At 43.2% G+C, this 6,657-nt stretch overlaps 1 long non-coding RNA gene across 1 annotated transcript; it reads right to left on the bottom strand.

The window, feature by feature from the left end:
• Positions 1-3,610: 3,610 nt before the first annotated feature.
• Positions 3,611-6,409, bottom strand: LOC142071185 (uncharacterized). Its single transcript, XR_012667225.1, has 2 exons — positions 4,479-6,409; positions 3,611-3,912 (listed from the first exon to the last, which is right to left on the bottom strand). It is a non-coding gene; the product is annotated as an uncharacterized LOC142071185 (long non-coding RNA).
• Positions 6,410-6,657: the final 248 nt, after the last annotated feature.

The raw sequence follows: 6,657 nt of genomic DNA on the forward strand, positions 1-6,657 counted from the left end.
CTTTCAGGTAGTTGAAAGCAGCTATCAAATCCCCCCTCATTCTTCTCTTCTGCAGGCTAAACAATCCCAGCTCCCTCAGCCTCTCCTCATAACTCATGTGTTCCAGACCCCTAATCATTTTTGTTGCCCTTCGCTGGACTCTCTCCAATTTATCCACATCCTTCTTGAAGTGTGGGGCCCAAAACTGGACACAGTACTCCAGATGAGGCCTCACCAATGTCGAATAGAGGGGAACGATCACGTCCCTCGATCTGCTCGCTATGCCCCTACTTATACATCCCAAAATGCCATTGGCCTTCTTGGCAACAAGGGCACACTGCTGACTCATATCCAGCTTCTCGTCCACTGTCACCCCTAGGTCCTTTTCCGCAGAACTGCTGCCTAGCCATTCGGTCCCTAGTCTGTAGCTGTGCATTGGGTTCTTCCGTCCTAAGTGCAGGACCCTGCACTTATCCTTATTGAACCTCATCAGATTTCTTTTGGCCCAATCCTCCAATTTGTCTAGGTCCTTCTGTATCCTATCTCTCCCCTCCAGCGTATCTACCTCTCCCCTCCAGCGTATCTACTCCCTCCTCCTTCCAACGCAGTTCAGTTAGGACCAATCTTCAAGAGACATTAATACTATAAATTTCTCTAGTAAGTTTATTATCCTATTCAACAGTAGCTCAAACTTGAAGGAATCTTTTTTTACCGGAGTACATAAAATTCAGATATACCTTTCTCCTGCCTCCCACGAATGTCTGGTTCACAACAAGAGCAGCTGAGAATATAAAAAGCAATCATGATTAAAGCTGCCTGTCTGTCATGGGGGTCATGGAAATCATGAATTCTGTGACTTTCCATGACTTCTGCAGCGGATGGTGCTGGCTCAGTCTGGGTGTGTGGGAGGGGGCTCAGAGCTAGGGCAGGGGGTTCGGATGCATGGTGGTGCTTACTTTGGGGGAGGTCCCCCGGCTGCTACTGGGATCTCCCTACAGCTCTTGGGGGAACTGCTAGGGGGGCTCCATGTGCTACCCACACCTGTAGGCACCACCCCCGCAGCTCCCATTGGTTGTGATTCCTGGGCCCGGCCAATGGGAGCTGCAGAGCCAGCACTTGTGGTGGGATCAGTGCATGGAGCCCCCCTGGCCGTCCCTCCTCCTAGGTGCTACAGAGACATGCCGGTTGGAGCCAGGTAGGGAGCCTGCCAGCCCCGCCAACCCTCCTCCCACCCCATGACTAGCGGGCGGTCCCGGGCTGCACCCCCCTCCCCCCAGCAGCAGGAGTCCTGGGGCGCGTTCTGCCCCCCCAGCACCAGAGTGGGTCCCAGGCCACCACTACCACCCACAGTAACCCCAGCCCAGCCCGAGCACCCGCGGTCACCCGCCCCAAGTTTCAGTTAGGGTATATAGTAAAAGTAATGGACAGGCTGTGAATTTTTGTTTATTGCCCATGACCTGTCCATGACTTTTACTAAAAATTCCCATGACTAAAATGTAGCCTTAATCATGATACAGAATAGTCTCTCCCATCCATTTCGCATGACCCAAGTAATTCCTTCCCAGGCTTTAGCCACCAGAGATGGCCTCTGTAGTAGAATACTGAGCAATTGCCTCACACTTTTGCCTAAACTTTTAGCTATTGCCTCACCACTTTTTGTTACAATGTTCTTCACACACATACTTTCATAAAAATATTGCATAATATATACAGTAAGGCCAAGGTCTGAGTGACTTACAATTTTGGATCCTCACTGTGAGTCCTCTTAAACAGGCCCGATTTTTCAGAAAGTGAGTGCTCAGCACTTTCTAAAAATCAGGCCTCTAAGAGTCCTCAAGTTATGCACGCAAAATGTTGGCCTAATTGAGAACTTATAGTAGTTTTGTAACATAGCTTTTTAGAGAGGTCAACTATCCTTCGTTGACCGCAAGCATTTCTCTTTGTTTCCACTGTGTCTTCCAAAGAGCTCACATGAAATGTGACGAAATTCCCTCAGATGAAGTTTCCTCCTATAGAAAGAGCACCCTGAATGCCACTCAAGTCTGTTTTGAGGAATTACATGACTCTGAGGCTATGTCTACACTTAAACCACAAAAGCAGCACAGCAGTGTCAACCCTCACTATAGCAAAGGGAGAGAGTCTCCCATCACTGCAGTTAATCCACCTCCCAGAGAGGCGGTAGCTAGGTCGATGGAAGAATATTTCCACAACCTAACACAGTCTACCCTTAGGGCTAGCTCAGCTTAACTACGTTGCTCAGGGGTGTAGATTTTTCACACCCCTGAGCAACATAGCTGGGTCCACCTAATTTTTTAGTATTAGACCCAGCAATAGTCTTTAAACTAGCCTTCACAAGGTGAATTTCACTCCCTGTGCATTTCAGTGGGGATAGAACTAGTTTGACCTTACTACCTACATCAAAATGTCCATTAATTTACAAAAATATCGGCAACTACTTCTACGGAGTTTTTTTGCCATTGTCTTTTGTTAAAGATGAATATGTTTAAACATTAAACAAAGCAACATGGACTAGTAGGGAATAAAACCCCCCAAAAAGTGAAGGGTGGTACAACAGAAAAACCCGATATTCTGGGGCAGGACTTTGTGGGCTTTATACCCTATGCGCTTCCCACCAGTTCAGATTTCAGTGAGGTTCTTTGTGCAGCTTAGCCATTCGTCTGCAATAGAACAGCCTGCCATAGCTATGAGGAATAGTGTAACTAGCGTAATAACCCCAGCACCAGTTTTTAGCCATCTGTAATGATTAGTGCAAGTAGCACCTCCACCAGCCGATAGTCTTGTATCTTTATCTTAAGCTGTTGTCTTATATGTTATTGCATTGGCTCTAGAGGTTTTAGCAGAAAGTCAGTCATGGCCTTCAGAGGGGGCTGGCAGCTTGGAATGATCCCAAATTAGAATTGTTCTGCCCCTTGTTGCCTTGGCTGGACTGATTGACTGGACCAGAGTGCTGTCCTCAGTTTCAAGATCTTCTAGCATGCCCATGCAAGCAAGTGTTTAGAACTTTGAAATCCACAGGCGGGTAGACTTAGAGGTGGTGTAAATGGTGGCAGTGTAACTGCAAATTAGATACATTTCATTGACTACTGTAAGCTGCATTTGTTAATTGATTTAACAAACTGCCCTGTGTGATTTTTTTAGTAGTGACATTTAATCTCATCTGTTATGCCATATTCTCTTAAATTGTTAAGTAAAGGTGTGGTTAACTCTAATCCAAATGTATATTGTTTATTATTGGTATTTTTGAGCTAGACCCATTGCACAGATTAGTTTAGGTTAATTCCTGGAGGCTCCCAAGGCATGCTATTGAATTTAATGTGTATAGGGGCCCAGCCAGTTGGAGGCACCGCCAGTTTTAATTTCCTTTACATGTAAAAAGACTGCAGCAGAGGGGTTGATAGAGGATCCCAACCTACCCAACATGACAGTAAAAGAGATCCTGGAAATCCTACTGGTGAACACCATCAGTTACCCTGGCCCACACCAGGTGTTGCCTGCTCCTGAGTAACCCAGGGAGGGAAGTGGGCTGTACAAGTTATGTCTTCATGACTGAATATAGGACTTGGGCAGGCAGATCAACATGGAAACCTTCATGGATGGCTGAAGACATGGATTCTGAGGAGTTACTCTTAAATTTTTATTTAACTGGAGAGAGAAAAGTTATAATGATCAGTGCAGACAGCACCTCCACCAATACATTGTGCTATATCTTAATCTTAGTGTTAGGTGATGTTGTAGTATTTGATCTGAGGGTTTTAGCAGGAAATTCAGTCCCACTTGTGTCTGCTGGAGTTAGCAGCTGCAGTGTTCAATAAATCCATGTGATTCTGTAAGCGAGTATTACACATTTCATATGTGCTCACTGAAAGGCAGTGAGTTACTGCATTGTATGATGTACTGTTCACTTAGATTATCCTGTAATACAAAAAAGAGAAAGTAAAATGATATTATCCTGCACACCCTAGAGAAGGTATTTGCCATTCACCTCCCAGTACAACAAAACCAGTCTGCTTAGACGACTTGCATCTTATTACTGCTACCAAAACCCAAACTCATCCCCTAGCATAATTAAAGCCAAGAGTTGGGAGCTTGCAACTGTTATTTAAACAAAGCCACTCCCAAATCACCAAAGCACTAAGCAACACCAAGACAATGCCCAGTACTGTTGCTTGCAGTTATTTCTGTTTGCCAGTTCTGCAGATACCAAGGAGGAATTTAAATTTACCAGAGAATGAATTCAATGAGACAGTTAGAGATGGGAGGGATAGGGTAACAGGCAATCGTTTAGATGCTTTCACAAAATTTTACACAAGTGGTGAAACATTCTGATTTAAAGGGAGAAGAAACCTTATTAGATAAAAATGCCATGAAAATGCATTTCTGCCAAGTGTTCTGGAATACCGTTTGTCTTTTGGTTAACATCTTTCATAAAGTTGCATTGTGCATGGGTACGTTTAGCGCTTTAAATGTGTGGTAAATACCTCAACATAAGTCAGGCAAATTCATTTTTGTTTGGAGTATCCATCAACCTGAAACAACAACAAAAAACAACAAACACACACAAAAAGAAACCCCTGCAAGAACACAGGCTACTCCCATTGAAATCAATGGGAACAGGATGAGATTCCAAGCCCGAAAGTTGCTACCACCAATTTATTTGATGGGGCTGCAGAGCACAAAGACTAATTCTATTTTATGTGAATAAGGCTAGGTCACAGGAGGAGGAAAAGCCTTGTAATTCCAAAACAAAACAAACAAAAAAGCACACAAAGTGCTCATTTTTCTCTTCATGTTGTTATTTAGACTCTCTACACTTGCTCAGCAGTATCCAAACCTTCTGAAACTACGGCACTTTCAATCATTGTTAGTCCCAAACAAAGGTTTTGCAGTAATTAATAAGTAGAATTATTTTCATGGAAAGCCCTGTATTCCATTACTTAGTGGAAGAAACAGCTTGCATGTATTTGAAACTAGTTTGACTGCAGTTGAGTGAGTTCTAAAATGGCCTTCAGTTAAGCATTCATGCTTAAGTTTTTACTGACTTAGCTAACAATATCAATCAAAAAGATGAAGCGCTAGCAGAACTGGCATGCACACAGCCAGCGTAGATCCTCCAGTTGAGAGAACCACCCAGTTAAGCTTTGGAATGATGACTAGGACTTAAAGAAATCAATTATGAAAGTGCTACCACTATTTATTTTCTGGGCTGAGCCAGTGCCATAAAAACAAAAGTAGTGGAACTACTTCTGCATCATAGTTACACAAGAGACAAATGCAAATAGTGCTAGCCATAGAAATATTGCACATGTGAACCAAAAAGTTGGCAAGGAAGGTGAAACAGACATGCAGTTTTACTGGTTTCTAGAAATAAACTACCTCATAAATTCGAAAGGAAAAGCCAGAATATTAAAAAACATCAATTTGCAAAACTATTTAAATAATTTCCCCACCATCAATAGCTCAGTGCTTAGCTTTCCCAAACAAGAGCAAATAGAACAATAAGGGGGTATCATAGAAGAGGATGATTCACAAACGGTGGAACCTTAGAATCACAATATATGGCTTCCTAACTCTTCCAATACAGGAAGTTCTTGAAGCCTGAGAACTCATATCAAATATGTTTGAAACTGTTAATTATTGTGTGCTCTCTGATCAGAGGCCCAGAGCTTTACGAAAAGGAGTACTTGTGTCACCTTAGAGGTTAGTTTCTAAGGTACCTCAAGTACTCCTTTTCTTTTTGCGAATACATTCTAACACAGCTGCTACTCTGAAACAGAGCTTTACAGTGGTTCAGAGTAGAACCACTAATAAAACTTACAGAAACTACACAACTTCCTTCACTGCTTCAATTTCAATGTAGTGAGCCAGGTTCAACTCAATTTATCACAATCATTTACATATAATAGAAATAATACTCACCACTTACATTGTAGAGATGGGGGAAACTGATCTGTAGAGAGAAAACAGCAGAGCTGAGAGGAAATAATAGGTTTTTTACTTTCATCCCTATGAGCTATCTGCAGAGCCACAGAGTATCCAGTCAGGTGGGTGTTACTGAAGAATGAAATTTTTGTCTTGCCCTGGGAAATGGACCTCTACGAAACAGTCAATCATCTGTTTCATAAAAAGCAAAGGTAAGACCTGACATTTAACGCAACAAGGCTAGAGAATAGGGCAGTATTCTGCTCCAGGAACAGAACTCAAGCCTCAGGGATGCCTCAAAGCAGCACACTCTAGAATAGAAAAGGGCCAAATGTTCAACATTCCCAAGATTTCTAGACACACTTCAGTCTTTTTCTCCCCCTTCAAACCATCTTGAATAACAAGGCACTTTCCTTTCCCTTCTCACAGCTTCCCAGCTACTGGTTTATATCTCCCAACCTCTAGAAAACAGGTAACTGGTGCCATGAATATTCCCCTCAGGGACCACAGTTAAGCTGGCTGCTAGACTGCAAGCAGCCTGAGCATCAGTAGTCTGCTTCCTTCTGCAATCCCAGCAGCTGCTGCACATGACAGGAATTTAAATCTCTGCCTGCCACAGTTCACAAAGAGTTCATCCATCTTACCCCAATTAGGCTTTGAAATCTGACATAGCCACATGTCTGTCTGGGACCAGTCAACAGGAAACTTCCCCCCTACCCCATATTCTCTTTTTGGACA

Source organism: Caretta caretta, chromosome 2 (genome assembly GCF_965140235.1).
Source record: "Caretta caretta isolate rCarCar2 chromosome 2, rCarCar1.hap1, whole genome shotgun sequence".
NCBI lineage: Eukaryota > Metazoa > Chordata > Testudines > Cheloniidae > Caretta > Caretta caretta.